At 39.8% G+C, this 21,043-nt stretch overlaps 1 long non-coding RNA gene across 2 annotated transcripts in view; it reads right to left on the reverse strand.

Annotated features, from left to right (window-relative positions):
• The window catches only part of LOC132392832 (uncharacterized), a 106,110-nt gene that overhangs the window by 17,650 nt on the left and 67,417 nt on the right, over positions 1 to 21,043 (reverse strand). For both annotated transcript variants that reach the window (XR_009511665.1, XR_009511666.1), the window contains exons 3-4: positions 7,460 to 7,635; positions 6,725 to 6,846 (exon numbers count right to left, since the gene is read on the reverse strand). This is a non-coding gene — a long non-coding RNA (uncharacterized LOC132392832). The remainder of the gene's footprint in view (positions 1 to 6,724; positions 6,847 to 7,459; positions 7,636 to 21,043) is intronic.

Consider the following 21,043-nt stretch of genomic DNA (forward strand, 5'->3'; position numbering starts at 1 on the left):
TAAATTCCAGATCCTCAGGAGAGATTCAATATTTGATGTGATATTGTTATTACTTGAGAAATTCCTAAGAGTGGCCTAATATTGAAGACAACTCTGTGGATTATGTTGATATTTGCAAATAATTCAAGGAAGTATGGTAGTATTTCCAAGGAATTGCCAGGAGAATGTTGTTTGTGGAAATATTTGGATTCTTTTTACTACTTCTAGTGTGAAATGATTCCCTTTGTAAGGTTGAACTTGAAGGCAGAGTACAAGTTTAATAGCAGGATGCTTAGCAGTGTGAAAGAACAGTGGGATCTTGGGGTCCACGTCCATAGATCCCTTAAGGTTGCCATGCAAGTTGATAGGGTTGCTAAGAAGCAGTAAAGTGTGTTGGCCTTCATTAGTTATGGATTGTGTACAAGAGCCACAAGAAGTCCTTGATGCCGGGAAAGCTAATGCCCACAACAGCTGAGTTTGGAACTTCCTGCAGTTTTATCCAAGCCTGTTCAGTGGCCTCTCCGTACCAGAAAGTGATGCGACCAGTTAGAATGCTCTCCACAGTATATCTGTAGAAATTTGTGCAAGTCTTTGGTGTTGTAACAAATCTCGTCAAACTCCTAGTGAAACATAGCCACTATTGTGCCTTCTTCGTGTTTGCATCAACCTGGATAGATCTTCAGAGATGTTAACACCCAAAAAATTGAAACTGCTCATTCTTTCCACTGCCAATCCCTCAATGAGGATTGGTGTGTTGTCCCTCAACTTCCCCTTACTGAAGTCCACAACCAATTCCTTAGTCTTACTGATGTTGAGTGCAAGTTTGTCATTGTGATGCTACTCAATCAGCTGATCTACCTCCCTCCTTTCTGCCTCCTCATTACCATCTGAAATTCTGCCAACAATAGCTGCCATCATCAAATTTATAGATGCCAGTTGAGCTGTGCCTTGCCACACATTTGTGGATGTAGAGAGAGTAGAGCAGTAGGCCTTGAGGTGTGCTAGTGTTGCTTGTCAGCAAGGAGGAGATGTTACTTTTGATCTGTACGGACTGTGGTCACCCAATGAGGAAGTCAAGGAGGCCCAGGTTTTGCAGCTTGTTGATTAGTACTAAGTGTGTGATGGTGTTGAATGCTGAGCTGTAATCAACGAACAGCAGCCTGACATAGGTATTGCTTTTGCCCAGGTGATCCAAGGCTGAGTGAAGAGTTAATGAGAAGGCAGATGGAGTCAATTTATGGATCAGTGTTGATCGCAGCCTTTTACAGAAATGGACTCAAATGGATAAATTCCTATTTTAATAATTGCAGTGATGTCAGGTTATGTTTAATATTTTTAGGAGGTTATAACATAGCAAGCTGTGAAAGAATACTCATCAGGTAATTTTCAATCATCCACCTTAACCCCTCATTCTCTTGGTCTATGCTGACAATGGCATTACAATACTATATTGCACTTATTGAATGATGTTGGAGCAGTTATCAGTCAAAATTTGCAGATGACAGAAAGCTTTATGAGAGAGAGCAGGGTAATGAGGGACATAAAAAGAAAACACTTAGTGCAGTGGAGATAATAGATCTACTGCTTCACAGCACTAGAGACGTCAGTTCAATCCTGATCTCGGGTGCAGTCTCTGTGGAGTTTCCATGTTTTCTCCGTGTTTAATTATGATAGTCACCTCCATGTATAGGTGAGTGGTAGGATCTGGCATGAGTGCATTAAAAATGCTATTAATGCAGCCTTATTGTGAATAGATGACCGATGGTGTATGTGAACTTCTGTGTTGTATCTCCCTCTGAGACCAAAAGCAAGAAAGGAACTGAGAGGTATGGTTTAGTGAAGGCTCTGCTGGACAATATAACACTTTTACCTGTGAGTAAGATTCCATGTAGATCTACTTTTCTATTTATTAAGATACAGTATGCAATAGGCCCTTACAGCTCTTCAAGCCATAATACCCAACAATCCCCCAATTTAATTATAGCCTTATCAGGGGACAATTTACAATGACCAAATAACCTACTAACCAATAGGTCTTTGGACTGTGGGGGGAAACCGGAGCACCCTGAAGAACCACACGTGGTCACAGAGAGAAAATCCTTAACAGCAGTGGCAAAAATTGAACCTGAGTCACCTGTACTGTAAAGCATTGTGCTAACCACTACACTACCATGCCGATGCAAGTCAGCAATATTGGATGCACTTTGTGAGTCATGCTTTGTTATATTCAATCACTTGTTGGGATGATTAATGCTCAATCTTTGTTAGAAATAGATCAGCAGACTTGGCAAACACCATCAGTTTAACTTGGAGCCATCTCCTCATTGCTACTGGCTTTCAGTGTCACTAAATCTAATATCAAAGCAAAAATAGTTAAAATTAGAAACACGATCCAAGCATTCAGCACATTCTGAATAAACTAGATGAATTGTGGTCAGCTAACTTACTTAATTGCTTGTCCTTGGATGACTGTCATACATCAGCAGTGAATATAATAAATTCATGATCACAGCAGCTCAATTCAAGGTTTGAAATTCTTCTCTGTTTTCTACTCTTTACTTATTTTGTATTGCTAACACCAGCAGAAAGGTTGTCTCTGTCATTTATGAAGCAATGTAGAGCCATTATCATTGGTGGGGTGCCTTTCTGCCTTTTAACTGGATCACAATGTCATCTGCTCCTGCCCTTTAGCAACCAATATTTCTGAGCTTTCTTAGGTCTTATTTTTTTAAAATAAATCAACACCTTCCTTCATATCCAGATGGAGCTGTCTCATGTCAAGGTAGCTTTATGGCCAAAGCATTACCTTTCTTAGCCAATTATAATACAATAAGCATGCATGGGTGATGATTCGGTCCACATTAGGCAGCACAGAATGAAGACAATATCAAAATCAAAGTAAAATTTTTATCAAAATATGTATATATTACCATAACTACCTTGAGATTCATTTTCTTGCTGGCATTTACAGGTAAATAAAGAAATACAATAAAATTTACAAAAAAAACTATGCACAAACAGGACTAACAAACAAATAATGTGCAAAAGAAGACAAATTGTGAAAATATAAAAAATAATACTGAGATCATGAGTTGGAAAGATTCATTGAGAGTAGTCTGCAAGTTGTTAGAATCAGTTCAAAGTGGTAATGATTGAAGTTATCCACATCCTGTTCAGGTGGTGGTGTGGTACCTAAAACTTCTGTATCTCCTGCCTATCTCTAGCAAGAGGACAGCATGACCTGGATGGTCTTGATAATGAATGCCGCTTTCTTGTAACAGCACTCCATGTAAATGTGCCTAATGTTGGGAGGACTATGCCTGTGATGAACAGGGCTGTATCCACCACTTTCTGTAGAGTTTTTCCACTCCAGGCATTGATGTCTACATACCAGGTTGTGATGCAGCCAATTAGGATATCCCTACTGTGCACCTATAGAATTTTGTTGAAGTTTTTGGTGTCATGCTGAATCTATATGATCTTCTAAGAAAGTAGAGGAAATCAGGCCATTGACCCTGACTCTTCTGGCTCTTTGTTAGAATTACCCAATTAATTTCAATCTCCTGGTTCTTGAGCCCTATAAATTTTCCTCTTCATTTATTAGTTGAAACTTACTTTTTACACTTAACTTTCAACACTTTCTGGCAATATATTCCATACTTCCTGATGACATAGGAGACCATTTAGCCAGTTGAGTCCATCTCAGCTCTCGTTGCAATCCTATCAGTCCCACTTCCCCACTTATTTCTCTGTAATTTATTCTCTCAAGCATCAACAAGAGCTACACCCACAATTCTCCCACCTGCCACTTACACACTCAGTGTAATTAATATGCCAACTGGAACATCTATAGGTTGTAGGAGGAAGCCAGAGAACCTTGAGAAAACCCAACCAGGCAAAGCAAGAGTGTGCAAGCTCCCCATAAGTAGCACTAAATCTCAGGACCAAACATAGTTCGAAGGAGCTGCACCACAGTGACCTTACACTACTTCCAGTTCTTCCAGGAGATGCAGCCTCAATCCAGCCACTTGGTTCTCAGCTCTGTTCACTTGTATAATGGTCCAGCTCCCTCATCTCCAACTTTAGAGGTACTGTGATTTTGTTTTTTATTTATGTTGAGGATCTCTCATGTCCCCAGGATCATAGCAACCGAAATGTTTTTGTGGTGTAGTCTCCATTCTGATGCAGAAACCATATTCTGCCCAGAGCAATGTCCCATACACAGCAGCACAATATGAAACTGTTTTCTTCTTTAGCATTATGTTTCTATTGTAAAGACAAAAGTGACTCAGGTTCAGTCCTGACATCTGATGCTGTTTGTGAGGAGTTTGCATGTACTCCCTGTGACTGAGTGAATTTCTATCAGATGCTCCAGTTTCCTACAACATCCCAAAGATATGTTGGTTGGTAGCTAGACCATCCCCATTGTGTAGATGAGTGGTAGGATCTGGGGGTGGAGGCAATTGAAAGAAATGTGGGAGAATTAAAAAATGAGATGCATGTAGGAATAATGTAAATAGATGCTCAATGGTTGTCAGAGATTTGCTGGACCGAAAAACCTGTTTCTATGCTGTACATCACATGACTCTATAATGCCTTTCTCATCTCATGCACCTCCACTAATATACAAAAAGTAGAAATTTATTGCCCATACATAATTGCCCTCAGGGCGGTGGGCACTGCAGGTCTTCTGTTGAAGGTGCCCCCACCATGCTGTTGGGGAAGGAGAACAGAACCTCGGTTCCATCCAGGCCTATAGCATCTTTCAGGAGCCAATGCTAAATTTAACAAAGTCCATTAACTCATTTTCATTTATCAGAAGTGTATTTGAACTGGCCATCTTTGCTGTAGATTATCCATCCATAATGTTAACTTTTTTCTCCCTCTGTTGATACTGCCTGAATTGCTGGGCATATCCTGCAGCTCAGATCTACATTTCAGTTTATTTAATCTCCTTTGCCTCTTCTCTCTTTAACCTGTTGAGCTGGTAACTTCACCACAGCTATTCACCATGGCAACCTTGACCTCACCCTAGAGGAGATATTCTCTTTATTCTATCCACCCTCACTACCACCACCCCCACCCCACCTCCCTGCAACTTAAAGCAAGCTTGTTTCCTCTCTCTCCCAGTTCTGATGAGAAATCGCCAACTGGGATATTAGCTCGCGTCAGACCCACTGAGTGTTTTGAGCATCTTGCATTGACCTTGGTTGCTAGAGTTCTGCAGTGAGAACCCACTAGAGAAGAACCTAGATATTTAGCAGTGATGCATTCTCTCTTAATTGGAGCCATAATTCCAAGTCTTGTCTACATTTTACAGACTGAAATTGGGAGCATTCTGAAGCTTTTCCGTTGTCCTCTCAAAAATCCAATGCACGATGGAGTGCTTACTTAAGGAACATGGTGTCTGTGTAGCTAAACGCAGACTAAACATTGATCAAGTAATTTGGTGGCATGGGTTTGTTAGGCAGGAAGGGCCTATAACTGTGCTGATCTCTAAGTAAAACTAAAACTTTAAAATTCTATTTGACCAGAGCTCGATGAACCAAATAGGTCTGTGGTAAGCTTTTTGAACAAACAATGAGCTAAGAAGAAATTCTGAAGAATCTGTTTACACAAATAAAAGTAAGTCTCTCAGACTCCTGCGTTGTGGCTGCCACCATGGATTTATGTGTCAACAGATAAGTGAAGCAGACAGCACAAGTATGTCTGGTTCTATCCCCACAGGGCTTTTGAAATTGGTAAACATCAGGATTGTCAATGGCATATAACCGTCTTACAATAAAGCTCTGATAACCTGCTTACCAAAGTTTTGGAAATCCTGGTGGTTTAGCAAATGAATACCAGGTTTTCTTTACTGCGTTGCAGGGGTTATGTTTTCATGCTCGTTTTAAACACACAGAGGCCCCATTTCCAACACTCTCTTTAAACTCACCTGGTTTACTAGAAAATGTATTATACCATTGTATGAAAAGTATATTCAATGAGTATTGGGATATTAATAGGAGTAACATCCTATAGTCCGGAAAATCTGCCAGTCTGACTCCACTGAAGTCCCAAGAGTGCCAGGTCATCAGACTTTTACAGGGTCAACTTCTTAGAATGCTGGTAAACTCAAGATTTTTCCTTGCTAAAGCATTTTTATTTTATTTTATTTTGAGGAACAGCGTAGTAACAGGCCATTAAAGCCCAACAAGCCCACGACAACAAATGACACCAATACGATCAATTAACCTACTAACAACACACACAAAATGCTGGTGGAACACAGCAGGCCAGGCAGCATCTATAAGAAGAAGCACTGTCAACGTTTCGGGCCGAGACCCTTCGTCAGGACTAACCTGGAATTAACTTACTAATCCATCTTCAGCGTGTGGGATGAAACCGGAGCATCCAGAAGAAACACACATGGTCATGGGGAGAACATATGAAGCCCTTACAGACAGTGGCAGGAATTGAACCTGGATCCCTGGCACAGTGATAAGGTAACACTAACCACCATGCTACTGTGCCATCCTGCTTTAGATTTCTAGCATTGTTTTCTATTCCATCCTAATTCAATTTTGTTACATTAGTAGCCAAAGGTCAAGCATTACTGTACTAAACAGTCCATGGTGTGGCAGGTAGTGATGCACAGTAGGCCATAGGAAGGCATGCACTTCATTCTACATAGCAACAACGAATATTGGAACAAAAATTACCTATTTAATAGATGGCCTTCTGTAAAGAACAGCAGTATACATACCTGTGAGCGTTTAGGTCTGAAGAACAAGTGGGCTATAATCAATCGGCACTGTGTGAGATGATACACAGCAGGGTACCAGTGTACCTCCATCAGAGTGAAGAATATGACTGTCTGATTAATATCTGTCAAACCAACGATTAAAGCTCAGCTTTATTTGTGACATGCACATGGAAACATCAAAACAGACAGAGAAATGTGTTGTTTGCATCAATAACCAACACAGTGTAAGAATGTGCTGGGGGCAGCCCACAAGTGTCACCACACTTCTGGCACCAACACAGCATGCCCATAAACTAATAACCATAACCTGTACGTCTTTGGAATGTGGAAGGAAGTTGGAGCACATGGAGGAAACCCACATTGTATCAGGGAGAATGTACAAACTCGTTACAGACAACAGTGGGAATTGAACCCTAATCTTCCGATCACTGGTGTTGTAAAGCGTTATGCTAACCACTACACTACCATGTCACCCTAACTCTCAGAGAACTTCAATTTACATAGACCTCAACACGACACAGTAAAAAATAATGCAGAGATCATTACTGGATCTATTTCAATTCACATAGCAAAGGTTGAGTAGTTTCCCATCCATCTAATAGAATAACTTCACTCCAGTGAGGAACTTAATTATTTTTAGAGATATAGTCAAAATGCCCAGCACTCCTCCCCCAACCGCCAATCCCAATTTAACCCTAACCCGACCACGAGACAATTTATGACCAATTAACCTACCTGGTATGTCTTGGAACTCTGGGAGGAAGCCAGAGTACTGGGGGGAATCCCAAGCATTCCATAGGGAGAGCGTACAGAGACTCCTTACAGAGGATCCCAGGATTGAACTCCAAACTCCAGATGCTGTAATAGCCTGAGCTGTAATGCATTAACCACTACATTACAGTGGCACCCACCTGTCAGAGACAAGGCACAGTATTGGAGAAAGGAAAATAAAAAAAAAACAGTTGGAACATTAACAAAGATTTGCTTGACCCCAGTCTTCTCCAGGATTGGGTCGGTGAGGAATTGGCTCCACTCATCTATGCCAAGCAAGGAGTTTTCTTGAGCTGGTCCCATTTGTCTGTATTTGGCCCTCATTCTCTAAATATTTCCTCTCTCACCTTAACCTATGCCCTTTAGTTTTAGACTCCCCTACCCTGGGTCAAAGACTGTGACAATCCATTTATATATTTATTTTATAAATGGGGAAAATATTTTTGACTGATACAGAACCTCTTGTCTGTTTTTCTCCTTACACTTAAGTTATTGTTTGGATTATTTATGTTCAAAGATCAGAAATGGGTAAAACCATAGTTCTTCTACCCGATGGTAATGAAGATAGGAAAACTGGATAGAAAATGAGCACCTTAAACCTCATATTGTACTAATTCGATAATGTTTAATTGGCTTGTAAATAGCTTGTTTTGGGAAAATAGAAATTCCTTCCTCTAACTTCTCTTGCTTCCAGAAACCTACTGAGCTTTTATTGATACGTTGAGAGATTCTGAAGTCAATAATTGAAGCTAGTAACCTTGGTTAGTTGGACAAAAAAAAAACATAAATTGACAGTTGAGGGAAAGCTAGAGTCAGCAAGATATTTCAATCTTGCTCAACTACAGTTTCCAACTGTTTTAGATAACATTTATTTTGCACACAAACGATGCAGTGACTATCCTGTTCATCAGCATAACGAGTTTCCCGAGAGGTAAAATGAAGAAGTGCTGGAAACACACAGCACCCGTGGAGACAGAGATAGGGTTCACATTTTGGTTTGATGATCTTTCACCAGAACTAGAAAGTCAGGAACAAGTAGTTCCAACATCACCCAATTCCTGAGAGTGCCGGATTATCAGCATGTGAAGATTCTGAAAAAGCGCAATTAGGTTTATTATCACTGGCATGTGTGAAATTTGTTAACTTAGCAGCAGCAGTTCAATGCAATACATAATATAGAAGAGAAAAATAATAATACATAAATAAATAACAGTATATATAAATTGAATAGATTTTAAAATGTGCAAAAATCAGAAATACTGTATATTTAAAAAAAGATTGAGGTAGTGTCCAAGGGTTCAACGTCCATTTAGGAATCAGATAGCAGAGAGGAAGAAGCTGTTCCTGAATCACTGAGTGTGTGCCTTCAGGTTTCTGTATCTCCTACCAGATGGTAACAGTGAGAAAAAGGCATGTGCTGGGTACTGGAAGTTCTTAGTAATGGATACTGCCTTTCTGAGACACGGCTCCCTGAAGATGTCCTCGGTACTTTGTAGGCTAGTACCCAAGATGGAGCTGACTAGATTTACAACCCTCAGCAGCTTCTTTTGGTCCTGTGCAGTAGTAGACAGTGATGCAGCCTGTCAGAATGCTCTCCACGGTACATCTATAGAAGCAGTTGAGAGTATTTGTTGACATGCCAAATCTCTTCAAACTCCTAATGTAGTATAGCCGCTGTCTTGCTTTCTTCATAACTACATCAATATGTTGGAACCAGGTTAGATCCAAGAGATCTTGACACCCAGGAACTTGAAACTGCTCACTCTCTCCACTTCTGATCCCTCTATGAGGATTGGTATGTGTTCCTTTATCTTACCATTCCTTAAGTCCACAATCAGCTCTTTCATCTTACTTACATTGTGTGCCAGGTTGTTGCTGCGGCATGTTACGGATTCAGGCAACAATAAATATATGAGTTAGGCAAGGGTTTTTCACAACAAATAACACATTTATTAAACCCTGAAAACAAAACCCCCCAAAAGTAAGCAAATCACTAATGTAACCGGAAATCAGCTGCTGTGTGGCAGCTTACACAGTTCTTAGAGCAATGAAGCTTACAGTTCTTAAAGCGATGTTGCAAAAACCAAAAGTTCAAAATGCTCACAGTCCATTTAAGGGAGAGACTTTTTAAGATGATTTTTAATTCTCTTTCGCGTCATGTTGCTTCGGTTCCCAAATCGAACTTTTTCCCACGAAGAATTTACGAAACGAAACGGCTTAAAGGCACTGATCTTTCCTTTAAAACACTGTCCTTAATCCTTTCTACTATTTCGTAGGGATTAACACGAGAACAGTCAATGAATTCCTTCCGAATAAGGATCAAACAAGGTCGAACCCGTTTCACCATTGAAATCGATTCTCCTTGATCTTCTATCTCCCGAACTCCAATCTTCACTCTCCACTGATTCTTAACTAGCAGTATTGTAAAGAAACTGCTGGCAATGACCTTTTAAACTTTAGGCATTAGATAAAACTTCATCTTTCAACTAAACTGTGTCATCACATTAAATCACGCAGTGGCATGAAGCCAACATGGCAAATCCAGCCACGAACTGCCCCTCCTCACAGGGAGGGGTCCTCCTTTTATACCCTGTAAAAAAAAACCTGTCACATGGCCTCTACTGGTGGGAAAATGATGTCACTCCACCATCACAAGACCATTACCTCAAGTCCAGTACAGCTTCAACCCCAGTCACGTGACAAGGGTACCACTGTCACGTGTCACGAATACGTAACACCTCCCTCCAAAAAAACACTTTTGATCTGTCAAGAACAAAAATTTCAAAAATTATTTACAAGAAAAACAAATATATAAATTTTATAACTTACACAATATACAATACCATCATATAACATCTTACAACTCACAATACAGGAGTGTTACAATTGAAAAAAAACACTCTATAAAAAAATTACATTGTACATTCAACACTGAGATAGATAATCAGCAACCACATTATCTTTACCATTAATATGAGTTACCACAATATTGTACTCTTGTAATATCAAACTCCAATTTAATAATCTTCTGTTTTTGTTTTTCATCTTACTCAGAAAAACTAACAGATTATGATCAGTGTAAACAATAAGTGGTTTTTGAGTTGTACCAACATATACCTCAAAATATTCTAAAGCTAAAACAAGAGAAAACAATTCTTTCTCTATTGTCGAATAGTTTCTTTGATGCTTATTAAATTTATTAGAAAAGTAAGCTACTGGATGATCTACCTCATCACCCTCATTCCTTTGCATTAATACTGCTCCTGCAGCCTCATCACTAGCATCCACAGCTAATGAAAAAGGTTTTTCAAAGTCAGGTGCCTTGAGCACAGGTTGCTGACATATCATTGTTTTCAATTTTTCAAATGCTTCTTGACAAGGCACTGTCCACACAAACTTCACATTCTTCTGCAAAAGGTTAGTTAATGGAAGGGCAACATTAGCAAAATTCTTACAAAATTTTCAATAATATCCTACCATTCCCAAGAATTTTCTGAGAGTTTTTTCCCCGTTGGAGTGGGAATCTCTAAAATTGCCTGAACTTTTGCCTGAACAGGAGCTACCTTACATAACATAACCAAGGTAAGTCACAGTGGCATGTCCAATTTCACTCTTAGCTAAATTAATAGTTAAGTTAGCTTTTGAAAGTCTTTCAAACAATTTCTCCACCGCAATAATGTGTGCTTCCCAAGTATCATTTCCTGTCACTAAATCATCAATATAAGCATCAGTATCTTTCAATCCCTGAATCACAGAGTTAATCATCGTCTGCAAAGTACCTGGGGTGTTCTTCATCCCAAATGGAAGAACATTATATTCATATAGCCCAGATGGAGTTACAAATGCAGAAATCTCTCTACCTCTGTCCGTTAATGGAACACACCAATACCCTTTCAATAAATCAATCTTTGTAAGGAACTTTGCTTTTCCAACTTTATCTACACAATCATCTACTCTAGGAATTGGATATGCATCTGTTTTCGTTACAGCATTCACCTTCCTATAGTCTGTACAAAACCTAATACTACCATCTGGTTTTGGCACCATAACACATGGTGAACTCCAATTCGAGTTAGAATGTCTAATAATATTATTCTCTAATATATATTCAATTTCTTTCTCAGCAAGTTCACATTTTTCTATGTTCATCCTATATGGGTGTTTTTAAATAGGTTTGGCATCTCCAACATCTACATCATGTGAAGCTATAATAGTCCTTCTTGGAACATCTGGAAACAAGTCCTTGTATTTAAAAATTAATTCCTTCATCTGTTGTTTCTGCTCTAGCTGTAAATGTGCAAATTTCTCATCAATATTTTCCAGAATGGTTGAATTTGGTAACCTAACAGAAACCATGTTGGATTTAGAATGAAATTCAGATGAATCATCTATCATGTTCCTAGTTAAATCAAACTCATTCTCACTAACCACAACAGTCACAGTATCAGTTTGTTTCCCAAAATATGGTTTTATCATATTTATATGGCAAAGTTGTGTTGACCTTCTACTATCTGGAGTTTTTACCACGTAATCCACATCATTGATTTTAGACACAGTTTCATAAGTTCCATGAAATCTAGCTTGTAAAGGATTCGTTTGCACTGGGAAAAGAACCAACAACTTATCTCCAGGCTTAAACATCCTCATCCTAGCTCCTTTATCATACCAAGTCTTCATTTTCTCCTGAGCCAATTTTAAATTGTCCTTGGCTAAGCTACAAGCTTTATGTAACCTGTCCTTAAATTTCAAAACATAGTCCAACAAATTAGTGTGTATTTCCTTACTAGTCCACTGTTCTTTTAATAAGGCTAAAGGTCCTCTAACTCTATGCCCAAACACAAGTTCAAATGGACTGAAACCTAAAGATTCCTGTACCGATTCCCTTACTGCAAATAAAAGTAAGTCTATACCCTCATCCCAATCACTTTCATTTTCCACACAATATGTCCTAATCATATTCTTGAGGGTAGAATGAAACCTCTCCAAGGCACCTTGCGATTCTGGATGGTATGCAGATGAAGTGATTTGCTTAGCTCCCAATTTATAAACTATCTGTTGAAACAATCCAGACATAAAATTACTGCCTTGATCAGTTTGTATCTCCTTCAGTAATCCAAAATAAGTAAAGAATTTTATAAGGGCCTTTGTCACAGTTTTAGCTTTTATATTCCTAAGTGGTACTGCCTCTGGAAACCTAGATGAAGTACACATGATAGTCAACAAATACTGATAACCAGTTTTTGTCTTCGGTAATGGACCAACACAATCTACAATAACTTTAGAATATGGTTCACCAAATGCTGGAATAGGTTGTAATGGAGCCACTGGTGTAACTTGATTTGGTTTACCCACTATTTGACAAGTATGGCACATTTTACAAAACATCAACACATCGTTTCTTAGACCAGGCCAGTAAAAATGTTTTAAAATCTTGTCCACAGTTTTCCTTACCCCTTGATGTCCACCTAAAGGCACACTATGAGCTAAAGTCAAAATCTCATTTTGATAAACTTTAGGGACAACTACCTGGTAAACAACATTCCATTCCTCACTTGCAGGAATTGTAGGCGATCTCCACTTCCTCATCAACACTCCTTTTTCCAAGTAATATCCTACTGGCACCTTCTCAATTTCACTATCTAGTAAAGCTTGTTCTCTTAATTTTATAATCTCAGGGTCTCTATTCTGCTCTGCTATCATCTCCTTCTGAGACAGAGATAAATCTTCATAGTCAGACTTACTCCAAGAATCTTGTTCAAACAACAAAGCTAAGAAAGTCTCCAACACATCCTCAAAACTCGAATCCTGAGTTGAACAGTCATGAGTAACAACCTCATTCTGTGCATCAATCTTTTTAGCCATAGCTCTCATCACAACACAGGAAGAATCTGTGTTAGAATTCATCTCTGGTTCCTCTGACTCAATTGTCAAATGCACTTCAGGAAAAACTTGTCCACCTGCCAAATCGTTACCTAACAATAAAGAAATACCCTTCACAGGTAAGCTATGCTGTAATCCTACTTTAACAAATCCTGTAACTAACCCTGACTTTAAATTTACTTTATGTAAATGTGCAGGCATAAAATCACTCCCAACACCTCTTAGATAATTTACCTCACCAGTATCAGACTCTTCATTAAACTTCAACACACTGTCTAACATCAGTGATTGAGAAGCTCCAGTATCTCTAAGGATTTTTATTGGCACCAGAGTAGATCCTTCCTTCAAGGATACAAACCCTTCAGTTATAAAATGATCATATCTGTTTCTAACTTGGTCAGACTAACAAAACCTCATTTGTGTTTATCGAACCCTGTAACTTTACAGGTGCTTCAGTATGTTGCACACAAGCAACTGGAACTGCTTCCTTCTCTTTCTTTTTCAATCTGAAACAGTTAGCTATTACATGGCCAGGTTTCTTACAATAGTTACAAATAAGACCAAACTGTCTTTCCTTCACAGGTTTTCCTTCCTCCTTACCTTTCTCATTAACTTCTGATTTAATTTCTGATTTACCCTGAGTCTCCATGTTACTTTTCCTCTTGAAAATTCTGCCCTGAGGAAATTTATTCTTATGGATTAAAACATACTCATCAGCTAATCTAGCACAGTACTGCAATTTATCAGTATCCTTCTCATTTAAGTAGGTCCTTACTTCAACAGGAATGCTTCTTTTAAATTCCTCCATTAAAATCAGCTCTTTCAATGTATCATAGTCTTCATTTACACTTTTAGAAGAAACCCATCTCTCAAAACACACAGCTTTATCATAGGCAAATTCCACATAAGTTTTTTCCACAGACTTCTTCAAACTTCTGAATCTTTCCCTATAAGCTTCTGGGACTAATTCATATGCTTTTAGAATATGCATTTTCACAATATCATAATCTAATGCTTGTGCAGCAGTTAAAGCTATGTAAACTTGTTGTGCTTTACCTTTAATTACACTCTGTAACCACACTGACCATTTTTTTCGGCCACTCTGACATCCGAGCAAAAGTTTCAAAATGGTGGAAATATCTTTCCACTTCTGTTTCACTAAATGGTGGGACTAATTTAATTTCTTGACTAGCAACAAATGGTTTTCTAGAACCAGAAGACTGATTCTCAGACATTAATTCTGACATTGCATATTCAAATTCCCTTTTCCTTTGTTCAGCCTCTAACTTACAATGCTCCAATTTCATTTGTTCGGTTTGCAACTGCATCTCCAGATTACTTATTGAAAACGACTCTAAAGTTGATTCATCAAAAACACCCGAATCCACATAAGTTGACGTGACTTTCCTCTATATTGCAGCCTTTGATGTAGTCTGCAAAATACCTTTAAGTTGCAATCTACTAGCTATCTCAGACACCTCAGTCTTTTTCACCTTCGCTAACAACTCCGCGCCTGGCGAAACCAGAAACTCATCAATATTCATTGTTGCTAAATACCACTCACAAGCCAATCAAACAAACGAGTCGAGTATTCCCCTTTTCCAAAACACCGATTCAAAAGTTAGCAAGCATTTAAACTCAAACAATCCAATCCCGGATGAGCCCCCATAATGATGTTACGGATTCAGGCAACAATAAATATATGAGTTAGGCAAGGGTTTTTCACAACAAATAACACGTTTATTAAACATTGAAAACAAACCCCGCAAAAGTAAACAAATCACTAACGTAACCCGAAATCAGCTGCTGTGCAGCAGCTTACACATTTCTTAAAGTAATGAAGCTTACAGTTCTTAAAGCGATGTTGCAAAAACAGTTCTTTAGAGTAGTATTGCCAAAAGTTCAAAATGCTCACTGTCCATTTAAGGGAGAGACTTTTTAAGATGATTTAAATTCTCTTTCACGTCGTGTTGCTTCGGTTCACAAATCGAACTTTTTCCCACGAAGAATTTACGAAACGAAACGGCTTAAAGGCACTGACCTTTCCTTTAAAACACTGTCCTTAATCCTTTCTACTATTTCGTAGGGATTAACACGAGAACAGTCAATGAATTCCTTCCGAATAAGGATCAAACAAGGTCGAACCCGTTTCACCATCGAAATCGATTCTCCTCGATCTTCTATCTCCCGAACTCCAATCTTCACTCTCCACTGATTCTTAACTAGCAGTATTGTAAAGAAACTGCTGGCAATGACCTTTTAAACTTTAGGCATTAGATAAAACTTCATCTTTCAACTAAACTGCGTCATCACATTAAATCACGCAGTGGCATGAAGCCAACATGGCAAATCCAGCCACGAACTGCCCCTCCTCACAGGGAGGGGTCCTCCTTTTATATCCTGTAAAAAAAACCTGTCTCATTACCTCTACTGGCCGGAAAATGACGTCACTCCACCATCTCAAGACCATTACCTCAAGTCCAGTACAGCTTCAACCCCAGTCACGTGACAAGTGCACCACTGTCACGTGCCACGAGTACGTAACAGGCACCACTCTACTAGTTGGCATATCTCGTTCCTGTACGCCATCTCGTCTCTATCTGAGATTCTACCAACAATGGTTGTATCACCAGCAAATTTATAGATGGCATTTGAGCAATGCCTAACCACACAGTCATGGGTATAGAGAGAGTAGAGCAGTGGGCTAAGCACACACCCGAGGTGTGCCAGTGTTGATCGCCAGTGATGAGGAGATATTATCACCAATCTGCACAGATTGTGGTCCTCCGGTTAGGAAGTCAAAGATCCAATTGCAGAGAGAGGTACAGAGACCCAGGTTCTCTAACTTCTCAATCAGGGTTGTGGGAATGATGGTATTAAATGCTAAGCTATTGTCGATGAACAGCATCCTGACATAGGTGTTTGTGTTGTCCAGGTGGCCTAAAGCCGTGTGGAGAGCCATTGAGATTGCATCTGCCATTGATCTATTGCGGCAATAGGCAAATTGCAATGGGTCCAGGTCCTTGCTGAGGCAGGAGTTCAGTCTAGTCATGACCAACTTCTCAAAGTATTTCATCACTGTAGAAGTGAGTGCTACTGAGTGATAGTCATTAAGGCAGCTCACATTATTCTTCTTAGGCACTGGTATAATTGTTGCCTTTTTGAAGCAAGTGGGAACTTCCGCCCACAGCAGTGTGAGGTTGAAAATGTCCTTGAATACTCTTGCTAGTTGGTTGGCACAGGTTTTCAGAGCCTTACCAGGTATTCCATTTGGAACTTGCGCCTTGCTAGGGTTCACTCTCTTTAAAAACAGCCTAACATCAGCCCCTGAGACAGAGATCACAGGGTCATCGGGTGCAGTAGGGATCTTCACAGCTGTAGTTGTGTTCTCTCTTTCAAAGCAGCATAGAAGGCTTTGAATTCATCTGGTAGTGAAGCATTGCTGCCATTCATGCTATGCAATTAGAACCAACTATTTACAACTAAATGTTATTTAAATATTAGAACATGGGGATTATGACTGTCAATTCCTGTGCCCCAATTTCATACAAACAACAGTTAAATAATGACCAAAGAATGCTTTATTATGTGAGGGATAAGTTCTGGTCAAAGTATAAGGAAATTGCTTTATACTCATCTGAGAAGACTGATAGTGTCCCTTTTAATGCCTCATCTGAAAAACAGGTACCTCAGCATTTCATAGTTCTCAACATGGGGGCTTTCAGCTATTCAAGTGTATGCTAGCCCATTTCAATCCTATGGCCCAATTTTATTCCCTGTAAACCATTCTTGCTCATAAATACCTGCTTACTCCCCTCAATTTTCATGCTACCCATCTCCCCCAGCGTAATTTACAGTAGCTACAGTAATTAAGCTACCTATCAATGTTGTGTTCAAATTCTACTTATGGCCATACAACTGATAACTAATGAAAGGTCAAGAAACCATCACTGTATGGACCAGTGAGGCAATCTCCAGGCTTCAGGACTGTTTTGAACAAACTAACTTGCAGATGTTCAAGGAGGCCACCACAAGTTGAGAAGACATAGTCTTTAAGGAATATACCTCACCTGTCACCAGCTACAAGAATGGTACCTCCAGAAAGATCATTTCATGGCCCAAACAGAAACCTTGGCAGTACAATGGAACACAATACATGTCTGTAGAGTTCAAACTATTCATGAAGAAAAATGGTATCAAACATTTCAATTCAGCTCCTCACCACCCAGCAACACATTAGTTAGCTGAAAGGTTTCTCCAAACCTTCAAGAGTCCATTAAAGCTATGGACAAGGAGGTCTTTTCTCTACAGCACAAGGTGGACAATTTCCTTTGTGTGTATTGGAACTCTGTTCATGTGATGACAAATCAAACACCTGCAATGCTGTTCATGAGCAGGAATTTGAGATCTCCTGAAACCAGATCTGCAGCGGAAAGCACAGAATAAACGGTTCAGCCAGTTGCCAAGTAAATCAGCCAGGAGCTTTGAGATTGGACAGTAAGTCCTAGTGCGTGATTACCTAGAAGAAAAGTGATACCTGGTAGGATAGCCACAAGAACTGGGCCGCTGATATACACAGTGGATGTTGGAAATCAGACATGGAGATGTCATGTGGACCAGATACTGCACGCTCAACCGAAGAACACGCCTGAATTGTCTGCACCCAACAAGACAGATACATCACAACTGTCAGCCTTACTTCTCAGTGAGGATCTTGTCACCAACACCAACAGCGACGTAACACCTGCAACAGAGAAAGCTGTCTTTGACAAGACACCGGCCAAGCCTGATGCCACTCCATAGGACCAGAGGTGCTATCCTGAAAGAAACAAGAGTGCCGCCCAAAAGACTGAATCGTTAGTATAACGAAGTTAGTTATGGACTATTATTATGAAAGCATGTTTACTTAAATATGGTTTGTTGAAGGGAAATTGATTGTTTTGTTACTTATACAGTTTTAAGTTACATTACTCTAAAGGGGAAGGAAGTGTGGTGTATGGATCAATTTCTTTTAGCGCAATGACTCCCCTTAGCACTAGTTATTGACTGATAATTTACCCATGCCCATTGATCTGTTCTTGCACTGAATAGTGAATATACCAGTTAACCTCATGTCCATGAGCGTGCTTTTATTTAATTGATATGTAGTCATACAGCCACAACATACACCACACACACTGGCCATGAAAGCTACCCCCTCCCAGATGAGCAGACACTGTCAGTAACAGCAGCAGATATGAGAAGGACTCTGCAGAGACAAACCCCATAAGGCAGCCGAACCTGACAACATCCCAGGCCGAATACTCAGAGAGTGTGCACACCAGCTCACTGACGTTTTCATAGACCTCTTCAACACTTTACCTATCCAGGCTGCTGTCCCTTCATGCTTCAAATCAGCCACCTTCATCCCTGTACCAAAGAACTCTAAACATCCAGAACTAAAGGAATATCACCTGGTAGCACGGATGCCAATCGTCATGAAGTGCTTTGATTGGCTAAAAATGGCACTTATCAAAAACCTCATTCTTCCACACTGGACAATCACCAATATGCTTATGAACAGAAATGCCCTACAGCAGATGCCATGGCATCTATCATGCATCTAGAAAAAAGCGCACTTATGTCGGAATTCTATTTCTGCATTTCAGTTCAGACCTTACTGAACAAACTCCTATTCCTCGGTCTAAGTACACCATTGTGCAACTGAATGTTGGACTTACAAATGAACAGACATCAGATAGACAGGAAAATCACCCCTCCCTCCCCATCATCCTCAACATGGGTGCCCCCCCCCCCCCAGCTCTGTGTGCTGAGCCTATTACTATACACTCTGCTCACACATGACTGCACAGCCAGGCACCCGAGTAAGCACATTGTCAAGTTCACCAGTGACACTACAGTGGTAGGGCTCATCACGAACAACAATGAAACGGCCTACAGAGAGGAGGTGGAAGAGCTCAGGGCCTAGTGCCAAAGAAGACCTTTTTTCTTAAAGGAGATAGATAATGATGTTATGTTTTGAAACTCCAAATCCAAAAACTAATGGAAAGAAAAACGTGGGAGCCTGAAATAAAATGTCTATTCCATTGCTACTTAAGTGACATGGCTTATGACATGGTGCTGTCATGACGTATGTCATTCATGTACTTTTATGTATAACCCCTAATGTATTATGTAAACAAAGAATGTTTAATCCAACAGTATATTTACAATATTACTCCAATATTACTGAAATGTTCAGTACATAACTCTGCTCCCTGATTAGCTGTAACCACCAACTAAATAAAGGATGCATCTTAACTCAAATATGTAACACATTGCTCTCTATTCGTTTTACATTTACAATGAATATCACCTCTGAAGACTGTCACCAGGTCGGCTTGTCCAGGAGTGAAACATCGAACCTCCTTGTTTCAGGAGCATTTAAATTGTCTGCATACTATTCTGAGATTGGGTTTGAGGAGATCTGAGGGATCCCAGGATCAGCCCATTCCATGAGTTGTTGGGTGTGGAGCATGCTACATTGCAATAGGAAAGGAGGAAATGGCAAGTTTTCTGACTCAGTGTCAGTGTAGTGTGTTCTGCTGACATTGGTCACAGTGCGTTCTTTAGACTCTGGCCAAACCTTTCTGCCCAGTCATTTGTAGCTGGACGGTACAGTCCAGATGTAATATGTCTTAATCCACTTTTTTCCAGGAATAACTGAAACTGTTCTACAACAAACTATGGTCCATTATCACTAATTTAGTATTCTGGAACACCAGTCCTTGAGATGATTCTTCTCAGCAGATTAACAGTGTGCAGCTGTAGTGGAAGCTATTGGGAACACTTCTGACCACTTTGTAGCAGCATCCACTATTACAATGAAACTTGTGCCCATGAATGGTCCGGCAAAATTCACATGAATCTTCTGCCAGGGCAACGCCAACCATTCCCAGGGATGGAGAGGCTCTGCTCTTGGCATCTTCTGCACGTGTTTGCATCCTGCATAGTGCATGGCAAGCTGCTCAGTATGTTGATCTATTCCAGGCCACCAGACAAAGTTTCAAGCCAACGCTTTCATTTTAACCATGCCTAGATGACTGGCATGTAACTCCTCCTACATTTTAGCTCTTAGCTTGAATGAACAGTAACTCTCAATCCCTACATAAGGCAACCTCTGTCAAGGGCAAACTTATTCCAGAGTTGGTATAAATGGAAGAACTGGAGCTTCTGCTTCTTCTTCCGGCCATTTTGTGTTGCCATGTAGAACTGTCAGTGTGGGGTCTCTTCTGGTTTCCCTTGGATCATCTCTGCCATAATAAGGAGACTTCCAATTTGCATTAGGGAGAATAGGTCAAGAGGAATATCCTCCTTTGTAAATTCTTCAGGTCTTCTCTTTTCCAAGGGTAAATGGAACAGTCCATCAGCATTTCCATGATTAGAAATCTTTTTTAATTTGATCTTACAATTGTGTGCTCCAAGAAACAGAGCTCATCTCTACATTTGAAATGCTGCTATTGGTGGAACACCCTTCTGTGGATTGAAAACTGTCACTGGTGGTTAATGATAAGAAGTGAGGGCTCTCTCTCATACAATTACTAGTTGAAATGTTTTACACCTCAAGCCAAACTCAAGGCCTCTCTGTCAATTTCTATGTAATTTTCCTCTACCTTGGTATGGGAACAT

The sequence above is a fragment of the Hypanus sabinus genome, chromosome 4 (assembly GCF_030144855.1).
Source record: "Hypanus sabinus isolate sHypSab1 chromosome 4, sHypSab1.hap1, whole genome shotgun sequence".
Classification (NCBI taxonomy): Eukaryota; Metazoa; Chordata; class Chondrichthyes; order Myliobatiformes; family Dasyatidae; genus Hypanus; species Hypanus sabinus.